At 43.0% G+C, this 15,354-nt stretch overlaps 1 protein-coding gene across 1 annotated transcript in view; it reads left to right on the forward strand.

The window, feature by feature from the left end:
* The window catches only part of trappc12 (trafficking protein particle complex subunit 12), a 124,038-nt gene that overhangs the window by 44,278 nt on the left and 64,406 nt on the right, over window positions 1-15,354 (forward strand). The window lies entirely within an intron of this gene.

Consider the following 15,354-nt stretch of genomic DNA (forward strand, 5'->3'; position numbering starts at 1 on the left):
CGGTTGGGTTTAGTTTACTAGGCTAGCAAAACAGTATATTTTAACCGTTTTATTCAATTTTAAGGTGCAAATTAGACACGAAGAAGATTGAATTCGCTTTTTGGGTCGTTCTTCTAGACAAAGTTGATATTCTACGTTTCACCTCCGACCATTGCCTATGGCCTTTAAATTCCCTCCTTACAAAGGTACAGATAAACAACTCACAAAACTTAATGGCGACAACGACTTTTAATGCTGAATCATTAAGGCCACAGTCGGTAATTTATTTCAGAAGCATTTTTGTTCCAGTATATTCCTTGAAATTCTTTACATCCTGACAGCGATGAATAAATCAAATGCTCTGACAAAAAAAAAAAAAATCTCTTATCTGTCGCAGTCGCAGGGCTGTTAAAATTCTGTCTGAATGCAATGATTGGGTGGCCTACCCGCCCACCTGCCTACCTGTACACACTCTGCCCGTGTTCTCATTGGGAGCAACCAGCGTCTTCCACTAGGTTAGGCAGACGTATTGCTAAAGCTAGCGAGCTTGTCAACAGCTCTGAGTACTAACAGTAGCCATGTTCATTGTTTACATTCATTATGATAACATTAGGTGTTTTCTTACATGTGAATGAGACACGAAGGAGATGGATATGACAACAACCATTATAGACTTGTCATCCAGAAGTAATCAGGCAGTGCGCGTTCATGTGTTTTGAGGGCGGGCTGAAAGGAGGGGGTGGGATTTTTCAGTTGGACACTTTGTCAAAATTGAGCTTATTCTCCTCCTCCTCCTCCCAAAATCTGTCCCTCTGAGTTACATGTCGGTCCTGGGATCGAGATGCTGACCTCTTCTGCTCCTCGGACCTGCCTGATCCATCCTGGTGCCCTGTGTCTGGTTGGAGTCTCATCGCATCGCTCCTGTGGAGGACAGCCCCATGTGGACAGTTGAAAGTCATACCTGGAGGACGCTCTGGACTCTTACAGTCATGTTTTTATGGCTGAGGACTACAGTTGACTTGCTAACTTTAGGACTGCAGTTGTCATGAACAGTTTTGCACTCAAGTTTCCATCAATGAAGAGTTTATAACATCAACGAAACTGACTTAATGTTAAAACTGTTAATATTATAGTCATGCTGTCTGTTGTTGCCCAAATGAGGATGGGTTCCCTTGTGAGTCTGGTTCCTCTCGAGGTTTCTTCCTCATGTCGTCTGAGGGAGTTTTTCCTTGCCACCGTCGCCACAGGCTTGCTCATTGGGGATAGATTAGGGATAAAATTAGCTCACGTTTTAAGTCGTTCAAATTCTGTAAAGCTGCTTTGCGACAATGTTTATTGTTAAAAGCGCTATACGAATAAGCTTGACTTGACTTGATTCTTACTGGTTTCTCTAAATTATTTTCTGGCTATAAATAAGACAAGTTAAATTCATCATTTTTATTTTAGTTTCCATTTTTGACTGATGCCACAGATTAAACATGTGCTTTGAGTTTGACACAAGGAGAAAAGCGTGTACATCCCTGTCCAAAAACTGCTACAGAAGCTATAGTGGCTCATGTTTTGAAAAGTAGAGTCATCGGGAGTCCCCCCCCCCGTACCTTTTTATTATCCCTACTACTTGGTGCAGTCTGCTGAAGTACTTTACTGGGTCCACATCAAGGCCTGCAATCCACCTGTTGAGGACCCCAGCTGTAAACAATACTGTTTGAGGACATGTTCTAGGTAGTTTCATCAAACTAACACGCACCTTCTGTGCTATGCTCTACATCCTGCCCAAAAATAAATTCAGAACTAACCCAAACCCTAGCAAACGCTTATTTGGTTTGGTTTTCTCTGAGCAGACGCATTTTTTGTTATGTATGAATCTGGGTGGTGGTGGTATCCTGAGCTCAGGTTAGTGTCTGTGTTACCGTTCTTATATTCTTCCTGTGTGAAGATTTCCTCTGGGGTTTCCCATTTTATCTCCCACTTCCCTAAAATATGTCTCGAGGTGGATTAGCTGCCGTGAATGTGTGAGCATGTGGCATTCCATTCAGAGTTTATTCCTGCCTCGCACTCCTTGCAGCTCTAACCAAGATCATCAGTTGAATTTCTTCCTCCCCTTTCTGTTCATCCTTCCTTCCTTACTTCCTTACTTACTTCCATCAGACTGATGTAAGGTTGGTCTGTCCTTTCTTCCTTCCATCAGACCAATGTAAGGTCTGTTTGTTCCTTCCTTCCTTCCTTACATCAGACCAATGTAAGGTCCGTCTGTCTTTCCTTCCAGCAGACCAAAGTAAGGTCTGTCTATCCTTCCTTCCATCCATCCATCAGACTGATGTAAGGTCCGTTTGTCTTTCCTTCCTTCCTTACATCAGACCAATGTAAGGCCCGTTTGTCTTTCCTTCCTTCCTTCCTTCCTTCCTTCCTTCCTTCCTTCCAGCAGACCAATGTAAGGGGGCCGTCTGTCCCTTCCTTCCAGCAGACCAATGTAAGGGGGCCGTCTGTCCCTTCCTTCCAGCAGACCAATGTAAGGGGGCCGTCTGTCCTTCCTTCCTTCCAGCAGACCAATGTAAGGGGGCCGTCTGTCCTTCCTTCCTTCCAGCAGACCAGTGTAAGGGGGCCGTCCGTCCCTTCCTTCCAGCAGACCAGTGTAAGGGGGCCGTCCGTCCCTTCCTTCCAGCAGACCAGTGTAAGGGGGCCGTCCGTCCCTTCCTTCCAGCAGATGAGTGTAAGGCGGCCGTCCGTCCCTTCCTTCCAGCAGACCAATGTAAGGGGGCCATCTGTCCCTTCCTTCCAGCAGACCAATGTAAGGGGGCCGTCTGTCCTTGGTCAACTTTTAATCTGCCATTCTTTCAGGCGGACCGTAACAATGTACGTTCATCTGCTGCACTATTTAACAAAATCACCTGTTTTGATCCGGTGCTCAAGCTCATTTGCAAAGTCGCCTGATGTTTCTGTATAATGTTCCTAACTCCCTCTTAATAGCCTGCACTGAGAGGAAGAAGGCTCATGGCAGTTCTTTCTTTCTTCTTTTCCTTTTCCTCCCCCTCCCCCCTTCCTCAAACAGCACTGTCATCTCCTGTACCCTTTTTGTATTTGGGAGTGCAGATATTCTGAGTCTCTAAAGCAGAACGATGAAGTGTGGGTTCAGATGAGGGCAGTGTGAATTGCACTTGGGTATCAGGGAGTTAGGTTTTCTATAAAGAAGTCAGCAGGTGGATGTGAGCCGGTGTTGCAGATGCTGTAGGGTACATTTGGATTTTTTTTTTTAAGGACCATTATTAGTTCCGCTGTAGTTGGAATTGTCAAAGTCTAGTCATTGAGGCTTTTCCCCATGAGGCCCGACTTCATTATGAAAGAACATAGCGCTTTTAATCGAACAGTTCCAGGCTGTGAGGCAGGAAATAAGACACTTTCATTTTTGGATTCTGTGTCCATCTACCTGTTCTGGATGCAGGGCTTGTCAGAAAGATATCCGTTTTGCCTTCAAATGGTGTTTTGCAGAAGAGTGGGTCAGTGTATTTCTGTACAAATAGCACTGTATAATGTTGTATTTTTGGAGCTGTAATTTTATGGTTGCCACTGTGACTTTGTTACTTGCAATAAGCCAGTATTTTCAACAGAGTCTATTGAGGAACACCAACAGGAATTAATTTACCGGAGAAACAGCAGTGCTCTTTGGGCTTTTATCAGCTAGATCTGATGCTGGGATCAGTGGTTTCAGAAAATAAAACTAAATCAAACCATAAACTATGCACGAGGGAGGATCAGCTATATCTCAACAAGGTTCATGTTTGGAGTGGGCTCTGGTTGAATGTAAGTAAAGCGCCACTTTCTGATACTATCCTCCATTTTCCTCCTCAATGTGTCACTTGCCAGTTCCTACCTACCCACCAGCCACTTCTCCCTGATCATACGTCAGCTACCAGCCAAAGATGGTAAAGGCTAACGTGTTCCCTGGGGGGGGTGGGGAAGTGAACTTGACCATGTGTTGTTCAAGCCGTATGGTAGTTAATGCTGTGTAACACGCTTGGAAGAAAACACTTTCTACCCTCTTCTGCATACATGAGCTCAGAGAAATCTGATTGGCTAGTGTTGCTGTGATTGATGAGGAGGTAGAGAGTATGCTATCCCTCTCATCCAGAGAACATGGTCAATATTGTTCCCTTTTGCTGTAGGCCACAGATGGGAGTCTCCTGACAATAGGGCAAATGCTTTTCTGTTGTGCCATTTGGGAGCCCGATATTATCCGAATTTTGTCAAGGATGTATCGATGTGCACCTGGGTGAGAATAGTCATATGGCAGCCGTTTGGTTATTTACACCCAAATTAGCTATTCGGCTATTTACAATTGTATGGGGTTTTGGTGGAAATGGTATTGATGGCTATGGACATCTGGGTGCTTGTCTTGTCTCTGGGTGATCCTGTATACACCAAGATGTAAATGACCACATTGGCTATCCACCCCGGGTACAAATAGCAGTATTGTAGTTGATTCACTAAATCTCGAGTCCGAGTCCAGTCTCGAGTCCTCAGTGGTCAAGTCCAAGTTGTTAAAGAAAATTTCGACTCGAGTCCACTATTGATCCGAGTCGAGTCCGAGAGCAAGACTCCATCCGCACCATTCGACGGTGGCTGTTGCTGCCTTTATGTGAAAGCGTCTCTGCTACTTTGTCGGACTAACGTTCCTGCTCGACTGCTCTGTTTTAGTTAATCGGCTACAGATAAAAAGCTTGTTCAATGCTCAGCAAGCCCCGGCTACTATCAACAGGGCAAATAATATGAGCGAGGGTTAACACTAGCTAGCTCATCACTCAGCAAGCAAGCCCCGCCCACTATCAACAGAGCAATGAACGTAGCGTCACCTTCCTTCTCTGGGTGAAGTCTTGCCAAATGACGATGGAAGTTCAAGGTTGTCCCCGTTGTCTCCTCGATAGTTCTTCTACATATGGAACACACAACAGTGTGGTGGTTTTTTTTTTTTCCCCCACTGCACAAGACGTCTGTATAAGCAAAGCGGACAATCCTAGGGGCATTCTCTCAAGGCGTTTTAGCGCCATTAACGTTAGTTTGTTCCTGAACATGACGTATGAACAGGTGAATGTGCATTCTCTTGCACAAAATTAGTATAAAAATTAATGTAGACATAAATATCTTATGCCAAATTATTGTGGCAGGTTACCAAAAAAAATAAAGAAAAAGTCAGAGTCCTGGTCTCCAATTTACGAGTCTGAATGCAGTTAATGCTCAAATCTGAGTCCGAGTCTCATCTCATCTCATTATCTGTAGCCGCTTTATCCTGTTCTACAGGGTCGCAGGCAAGCTGGAGCCTATCCCAGCTGACTATGGGCGAAAGGCGGGGTACACCCTGGACAAGTCGCCAGGTCATCACAGGGCCGACACATAGACACAGACAACCATTCACACTCACATTCACACCTACGCTCAATTTATGGCCCTTTTCCACTACCCTTTTTCAGCTCACTTCAGCTCACTTCAGCCCGACACGGCTCGCGTTTCGACTACCAAAAACCAGCACGACTCAGCTCGTTTCAGCCCTGCTTAGCCCCTAAAACTCGCACGGTTTTGGAGTGGGGCTGAAGCGAGCCAAGCCGTGCCGAGTGAGGCTGGGGGCGTGAGCAGACACTCCCCTGTGCACTGATTGGTGAGGAGTGTCCTCACATGCCCACACACGCCCCGCGAGCGCGCTAGGATCTGTAAACACCGCAAACCCGGAAGGAGAATAATTACGAATTACGAGAATTTCTGAAGCCTTATGCGCCTCGCCTCATCTATACGCTCTTGCCAGTATCTGTCCGCGTTGTCGGTGACAACAAGCCACAGCACCAAGACCAGCAACACTAACGACTCCATGTCCTCCATGTTTATTGTTTACTATTCGGGTCGTGAGACTACCGCTTAAAAGGTCACTGATGTCACTGTTTGCGCTGCTTAACGACATCACCTGACGTCCACCCACTTTCGCTAACTCCACCCAATGTGTCCACCCACTTCCAGCCAGCACGGTTCAGCGCGGTTGTAGTCGAAATGCAACTCCAACAGCCCCACTCAGCCCGACTCGGCACGGCACGGCTCAGCCCGACTCAGCCGCGTTTGTAGTGGAAAAGCGGCATTAGAGTCACCAGTTAACCTAACCTGCATGTCTTTGGACTGTGGGGGAAACCGGAGCACCCGGAGGAAACCCACGTGGACACGGGGAGAACATGCAAACTCCACACAGAAAGGCCCTCGTCGGCCACGGGGCTCGAACCCGGACCTTCTTGCTGTGAGGCAACAGCGCCAACCACTACACCACCGTGCCGCCCCCCAAGTCCGAGTCATCAGTGCTCAAGTCCAAGTCAAGTCACGAGTCCTTAAAATTAGGGTACAAGTCGTACTCGAGGACTACAAGCCTGACAAATAGCATCTGTCTGTCGGATTGCATTTCACTTTCTGAAAGATCCCGGCAGTTTTTCAAACTCTTGGGCTACAATATTGTGAATTTCCTCTGCTTTATACTCTAAGTGACTCTGCGTATAAATAATCTGGCAAGTGGGTGTTCATTCACCCTAAAGTACATTAATCAAATATATCATGCACTGAGAGGCTCCGGTTGAAATTATGGATTCTCTGAGGTGACTGGCTGCGCCCCTCAAAAAATAGTCCTGTGCTAGTTACCTCAGAGAATGCATAACTTCAGCCAGAGCCTCTCAGTGCATGGTATATTCGATTTATAGCCCTCATCAAAACATCTCATCTCATTTATCTCTAGCCGCTTTATCCTGTTCTACAGGGTCGCAGGCAAGCTGGAGCCTATCCCAGCTGACTACGGGCGAAAGGCGGGGTACACCCTGGACAAGTCGCCAGGTCATCACAGGGCTGACACATAGACACAGACAACCATTCACACTCACACCTATGGTCAACCACTAGACCACCGTGCCGCCCCCCTCATCAAAACATTCCAAACTAAAAGTGTTAAGATTGAATCTTGGCCTTAACTCACTGGAGGCAGCCATGTTTGTTTCCATTGGAGCGACCTTCAACCTGCACATGTCCAATGTATCATGCTATCACCTGCCTCGCTAGGCATGATCATGATTCGTAGATCTACACGCACAAACGCTCACGGAGCCACAGCTGTGACTTGAGCTGGCTGTACGGCTTGAAATTGTGACGTCAGTTCATGGTATATCCAAGATATACCATGACTGACTCACACCATGTTTTTTTTTTTTTCTTGACGTCATGAGATACATTGGTGCAACTATTTTCTGTCATGTGAGCCATCCTTGGCCAATCCCTGCACGGGAATTTTTTGATGAGGGATATAACGATATATATCGCGAATGTGTGATGGCTTGAAGACGTGTTTTGTATATTTTGGCCAGAATTCAGCCACATCATCCTCCCAGACCACCAGGTTTTCCCAGACCACCACCACAATCTGTTATATGAGATGATGTATATCTCAATTTAAACATTTCCATATCTAATGTGGTGAAAGTCCAAACATGAACTGCATTGGCAATTCAAAGCCTCTTGCTGTGAAGAGCCCATGATAATAAGACTAATCCAGAGCAGGTTGAGTGCCTAAGGGTTGAGAGGACCTAATACAGAATGTGAAGAGTGTTTCAATTACAGCATGGCGAAACTCCGAGCACCTGCAATCCATCTCTCTCGAGAGGGAGTGCGAGCACAGAAGCCTACAGAGAAATGCATCAAGGCTGCAGTGTTTGTTTGCTTCACGCCCTTCTCCCATCTTCCTGATGGAAAGGGGAGTCTTTGTGTTGTTCTTTATTCCTCTCCCCCCCCAGATTCTGTCTCTCTGTGTATTTGGATGCCCCAAACGATTTGCACCAGCCTGTTATTTTGCCCTTTTAGATCAGCACAGGCTACTTGCTTATTATTTTCAATTCATGGGTTTGCTTCAACCCTCCTGGCAGAGTGTCATCGCTTTTTTTAAAAGGTAGCTGATCTGCTCAGCTCCTGGTTTTCTGTGTGGCTCGGGTTACATGGTCCGATCGCTCATCATGGCTTGCGTCTTGTTGAATTGCTAATCTGCTTGGTATTCTTTCAGAAGCGAACAAAAAGTAGGCAGGCCAATGTTTCAGCTATGGACTGTCATTCGAGTCTGATTAGCGTCGTTTTTTGTTTTTTTTTGTCCATGGTGTCTGTGTTGTACTGCCTTACCTTACAGGGTTCCCGCGGACCCTTAAAAAGTCTTAAATACAACTTTCGGTTTTCAAGGCCTAAAAATGTCTTAAATTGTTTGGAATGACTGGAATTTTCGAAAGGGAGGTATTAAATTTAATATTGGACCAAACGAGTGAAACGTCTCCATCCGGTTTGGGGTATTTTTTTATTTTTTTTAACCGTAATTTTAAAAGTGACCAGCGTACCTTTTGGGGGAAGCATTGGTTCTGTGCATTCCGTAGAACAAGAGCTAACGCTAGGAGGCTACTGGAGGCGGTGTGGTGTGGTGGTTGTGAAGAGTGAGAGATGCGCAGGTAGCTTACGCGGGCGCTAGAAAGCGTTGATAATTATGGGAAGATGTCTGTTTAATGACAAGTGGTTGGGGGATGACAAATACCCCCAAAATAAGAAGAATCGTTTGCGATAAAAAGCGCTGGATCGCACAAATGTGTTTAAAGCCGGTAACGCAGCGCTGGGGACACGGCCCACTGGGAAACTGGTTTTTCACGGACACGAGGCACACGCGTGTGTGTTAGAGGTCAAGCGCTCCGGAGTGAAACGCAGGGGGGTTTGCGCATGCGCACAAGAGTCAGGTGGAAAATGGGACTTGTAGGAAATACTAATAATAATAATAATAATAATAATGATTAGTATCATTTTTTACATAATTAACATTGTTTATTGTACTAAGTTTAATATAAATATATAAACAACCTTTATTTCAAAACTCAATTAAAAAGAACTACAGGAAATACAATGATTCTAAATATAGTACAATATAAATAATTTGTACAAAAAGTTTGTTTTATTACTTATCGTCTACAGCAGTGTTTTTAATATAATAATAAGAATAATATTAACAACCACTAATAATAATTAGTAGTAATAGTAATTATTGATTATTAATCATTACTTATGAATTAGTGATTAATAAGTACTAGGGATTATTAAATGTTATAAAATTAAGTTATTAAAATTATTACAAATAATTATTAAAAAGTAGTAATTGGTAGAATACAAACAAATATTCATGGATTATAGATATATATTTTTTTAAATAGTGAACATTGATATAAAATAACTGTACTACTACTACTAATAATAATAAACAATAATACTACTAGTAATACTTATTATCAGTTCAGTTATCAATGTTCACTATTAAAAACAAATTATCTATAATCCATGAATAATTTTGTATCACTACTACTACTACTAATAATAATAACTATTTTAATAATAATTTTAACTATCTTATAACTCAATTTTATAGCATTTTAATAATCACTACTTATTTATTAGTATAATTTAGTTGATAATTACTACTTATTAAATTACATTTTGATAATCACTGCTTATTAAGTAGTAATAATACTGAATTATAATAATTGCTACGCTATTCATTATTAATTAATATAGCTAATAAGTAGTGATTATTAAAATGTTATAAAATTGAGTTAATTTTTAAAAAATTATTATTAAAGTAGTTATTATTATTAGTAGTAGTAGTAGTAGTAATACAAACAATTATTCATGGATTATAGATAATAATTAATGATTATTTTTGAATAATGAACATTGATATAACAATTGCACTGATAATTAGTTTAGTTATTACAACACATTGATTAATAGTGATAATGGTTATGAAAGGTGACAGTTGTTTTTCTGTGTTGAATGTAACGCTCGGATGATTGTATGACTGCATAAACAGGTTCATGCTGTTACCTGCTATAATGCAGAAGATACTCGAGAACTTCCTCAGCCAGCTGTGTACTGTACCACACTCAGACTGATTTTGCTGTCGGACACAAAATCACACATCATCAAAGATAATCTTTGGGGATTGAAATAATGCCGGCTAAGGTCGTTCAGCTGGTTCTACTTGCCGTTTATTGTTTTTGTTTTTGAAATGATTCATGGTGTTTTCTCCAGTAAACCCCAGTCTTCTCCTTGCTGCTACAGTAGTTCTGCAGGCCCAGAACACACGGCTTTGCTTCAGCTGTTTGAATGTCTAACAGTTGCCATTGATGCACCCTGTTGTTCACCAATTGTGTGCATTCTTCTTAAGGTTCGTAAAAAAACTATTGCAGAAAAGTTTTAAGTTGTCGTATTTATCATTTTCTTTGCCATGGTACAGTCTTAATTTAGAGGTCTTGAAAAGGTCTTAAGTCTTGAAATTTGTACTTGAAAAATGTGCAGATACCCTGCCTTACCTTAATGGCATTTAGCAGACGCTGTCATCCGGAGCGATGTACAACATACCCAGAGCAGCCTGGGGAGCAGGGGCCTTGCTCAAGAGCACTTCAGCCATTCCTGCTGGTTCAGGGAATCGATCCCATGACCTTTTGGTCTCAAAGCTACTTCTTTAACCATTAGGCCATGGCTTCCTCCATGGCTACTCCCTGTACGAGCTGGAGAGTTATATAACGGCTTTGAGCTGAACTGTTTCCGCACACCTGCGTAGTCCTAAATCAGGAAAAAAAAAAAATGCGCGCATGCTAATTAATCTGGCTAGTTAAACTGTTCTATCTCTTGGAAGACAACTTGGAGACGTGGAGGTGTGCACTAGAGAGAAGGGGAATGAAAGTCAGTAGGAGCCAGACGGAGTGCATGAATGAGGCTGAGGACAGTGGAATTGTACAGTTACAAGGAACAGAAGTGGTCAAGGCAGATGAGTTCAGATAACTGGGGTCAACTGTACAAAGTAATGGCGAGTGCAAAAGAGAAGTGAAGACGAGAGTGCAAGCAGGCTGGAATGGATGGAGGAGAGGCGGGTGTCAGGACTGACTTGTGACCAAAGGGTACCAGCAAGAGTGAAAGGGAAGGTGTACAAGATGATGTCTGGTTTGGAGACAGTGGCACTGACGAAAAGACAGGAGGCTGAACTGGAGGTAGCAGAGCTGAAGATGTTGAGGTTCTCATTGGGAGAGAGAAAGTTGGACAGGATTAGAAATGTGTTTATTAGAGGGACAGGACATGTAGGACGGCTTGGAGACAAAGTGAGAGAGGCGAGATTGAGATGGTTTGGACACGTACAGAGGAGAGATGCAGGGTATACTGGGAAAAGATTGCTGGAGATGGAGTTGCCAGGTAGAAGGAAAAGAGGAAGACCAAAGATGAGGTTTATGGGTATGATGATTTTTTTTTTTTTCCGTTTCCGGTTGAGAGTACGTCGTGCGCGTTCTGGCTGCCGCTTCTCACCAGAGCTTTTTTTTATTTTATTTTATTTTTTTCTATTTTCATTTATTTATTTATTTTTGTGTGTGTGTGTTTGTGTAGTTTTTGATGTTTGTTTGAGTGTTTTGTCCGCCGGTTGTGGTGTAGCTCCAGACCCAGTTTTGGGCGTCGGTTCCCTCCAGGCCTTGGTTCGCTGTGGGTGATGCCTGGGTTCCCAGCTGTGGACTGCAGTGAGCCTGTTGCTCATTTTACATCGTGGTTGTCCAGCGCTCTGTGCTTTAATGCTTGGCGTGATGTTCTGAGCGATGTTGCTCGGTGGCGTCGCAGCGGCTGTGCAGGCGGTTTGGGACACACCAGCGCTCTGCGTGGCGGAACTTCTCTGCTCGCTTTGTGGATCCATGGCGTGGTGTTCGAGCGATGTTGCTGACGGCGTCACGGCGGCGGTGCTGGAGATGTGGGACTTGTTTTCGTGCGCCTTTTGGTGGGACTGTGGCTGCTACACCACGGGAATTACATCCTGACCCCTACTCGGTGGACTTTTTATTTATTTTTTTATTATTATTATTTTTATTATTTTTATTTATTTATTTTTTCTTTGTCTATAATTGTAAAGCGTCCTTGGGTTTCTTGAAAGGCGCTATATAAATTTAACATTATTATTTATTATTATGATGGAGGAGGATTTCAGGACGGTTGGCATGAAGAAAAAGATACGGAGGAGATGGAGGGATGCTATCTGCTCTGGCAACGCCTTACGGGAACAGCCGAAAGAAGAGGAGGAGGAGGAGTTAAACTATTCGATACTTGCCCGTATCACACCTCATCCTATGTGTGTAGTGCAGCAGGCGGTGGGAATGAGAACAAGCGGCTCATTATATAGTTGTACTGCTGCTCCATAGTGAAGTGTGTTAGTCAAACGTCAAACCACATGCACTCGTTTGTTTGGCGAAAGTCAGTAAATAGTAGCAGGGGTTTTTTTTAAACTTATTACAGCTAGCATATTACATCTAGACCCCCTCTCCTAAAGATATCAGCATTCTAATGCATGAGGAATGCTGAGTGTTCCTCACGTAGGATGGCAAGTCTGTCCGTTCCCTCTTCTCTTCTACGTATCCCAGTTGTGTCTGTCTGTTTCATTGCATTTTAATACAACGTACAACAGTATCATATTTGTGTCCTTTTGGTGCAAAGCATAAAACAAATGTTTTATATTTTATCTATTTTGTGAGTACCTTGCAACCCCTGAATTTGCAGTACATCATAATGGACCTGCATTTCCACTTGCCTTGACTTTTTTATGTTCTGTCTCAGCGTCTGCAGCTGCTTTCGCCCATTTCCCTGCCAGTCGTTTTCAGCTTCATTTCCCACCCTAATGAAGATTTAAAGGCACCGGGGCTGTAGAGAGAACCAGAGAGACACGTTAGAGGAGGAGGCACAGGGAGAGGCTGAGCAGGACACAAATCTTAGGGCTCAGAGGGATGCAGGAAGAATATACATGAGATGAGAAAGAATAAGCGAAAAAGGAGCAGTAAATGCAGAGTGAGGGGGGAAAGTGTGAGGTTTGAGGGAGGAATGTGGTTTGGGAGACTGGAAATATACCAGATATAAATTTTATTTCTAGGCACGTAACAATTTTCCCAATTCACAATTGGATTTTCCCATGATATTTTTTTTTGAATAAAAATGAAATGAAAAAGTTTTATTACCAAAAAAGTAATATTTTCCTGTTCATCACCTTTTATATTTCTCTTAAGTAAAAAAAAAACCCCTTCATTTTCTTAATAACCAACAATAATTATTTAGGGAGGTCCGTATCGTGAAATACCGTGACCGAGGTCTTGAAAGAGGGCTGAGGTCAGTATCCAAGGCCGAGGTCACGGTATTTCACCATACGGATCGACCTTAAGCTGGTACATAATATATTTATTTTTTTCTTTACCAAATTCTAACAGAAAACGAGAGCGCCCGAAAGGGAAAACCGAGCCGAGCCGCCATTTTGAATCCTCATTCACGGCTGTAATGCAAATGGATTCCTCCTCGGTATTCAAGTGCACTTCCATGGCAGGAAAAACACTACATTTTGCCACCTATGTAGTCCCCTATTTATACAAAACTAAGTCATTCAGGATTCAGCCATGTTTTTGCTCGGCGTTAGCAACAGTTAGAGGTTTTTAGCTTTCTCCTGAAATGTTTTCTTTTATTTCTTCTTCCTCAGGGTAGTAAAACTCGCTTTCGCTGTGAACACTGTCGTTATCGCGATCCATGCTGCAAAATTAATGCTATTCTCCTGAGAAATGCGAAAATAAACGTTGACAAAAATTGCTACTATGTTATAAACCTTTTTTTTTTTTTTTTTTGCGATCTGGTTTCCATCAAATCCTGTGCTCTGATTGGCTGGCGAGCAGGTCCGTATGCTACGATACGAACCCCGGTTACGGACCTCTGGCCATTCGCTCGTTCACAACAACAAACAAACAAATAACTAAAATATTCCTTTTCATAACAATGAAAAAAGTTAAACAAATAGGCCTTTTCTTAACCATTTCTGAAGGTTGTAGTCAGCTTAAAGATAAAACTACCACCTCAGTTTGCTTCTCTTTTCTTTAGCTTTTGGCAGTCTGTAAAAAGAGAGCTCTGATTTCCTGTCAAATCTGTTTGTACAGCCAATCATACAACAGCTTTTTCCCATTTCAGATCTTTTTTTTTTTTTTTGTATTTTTGCAGCATTAGAGCTGTTACTTCCACCAAGAGTGAAGTCACGTGCATTCTCACTATTTAAATAATATTGGCTGGCGTTGAGTGGTATATCAGATGTATTCCATTCAGCTAGCATGATCTTGAATGAGTTGAAGACAGAAGGATGATGGAATATATCTGATATACCATGAAAAAGTTAATTATCTCATCTCATTATCTGTAGCCGCTTTATCCTGTTCTACAGGGGTCGCAGGCAAGCTGGAGCCTATCCCAGCTGACTACGGGCGAAAGGCGGGGTACACCCTGGACAAGTCGCCAGGTCATCACAGGGCTGACACATAGACACAGACAACCATTCACACTCACATTCACACCTACGGTCAATTTAGAGTCACCAGTTAACCTAACCTGCATGTCTTTGGACTGTGGGGGAAACCGGAGCACCCGGAGGAAACCCACGCGGACACGGGGAGAACATGCAAACTCCATACAGAAAGGCCCTCGCCAGCCACGGGGCTCGAACCCGGACCTTCTTGCTGTGAAGCGACAGCGCTAACCACTGTGCCGCCCTATTATTATTATTATTATTATTATTATTATACATTCCTTTCAAGTGTTCAAAGCATCTTTCTCTTTCAAAATTCTCTCAAAAGCTTCCATATTTAATGAAGCAAACTTTGCGGTTATGTTTGTTTACAAATTGTCAGTCGCTCGCTAGCACGGAAGTTTTACGTTTCTGATGTGTCTCTTTTCCAGTTTTTCAATGTCCGTTGGTATGTTTTGTTTTTCTTTTTCCCCCCCGCCAAGTTTTGGTCGCCTTTCGGGTGTTCCACACGGCTTTTTCTCTTTCCTGGCGAACAAAGAAATGCTTCTGTGCATGTGCAGCAGAAAACTTTTTCTCATTGAACGTTTGTGTCAGCTCCGACATGTCGCGTCATGTCTTGACAACCATGCAATATCGTAAACCATATTCAACGCTCGTTCTCCATTGGTTAGAGTGATGTAATACACGTAGGAGGAGCGATATGCGAACAATATTGCATGCTATCAAACCAAATGAATGGAACCCGCTAGAAGGGAATAGAACACGTTTTTATTCCATCAAAAAAGTGTGTAATGATGTACATCGTTGTGCCCTCTGCTGTGTAAACAACTCGATTACAGCTCGGAAAATCGAAGAGATTACGCAGCCAGATGATCACAATTCATTTTTTTATTGAATCTGTTTGAATTGTCACGAATTTGTATGTTGGTTTATCGTCACATATTGTTACATGCCTGTTTATTTCCATAATGATGATCTGCTGGATTGCACTGATC

This window comes from Neoarius graeffei, chromosome 11 (assembly GCF_027579695.1).
Source record: "Neoarius graeffei isolate fNeoGra1 chromosome 11, fNeoGra1.pri, whole genome shotgun sequence".
NCBI lineage: Eukaryota > Metazoa > Chordata > Actinopteri > Siluriformes > Ariidae > Neoarius > Neoarius graeffei.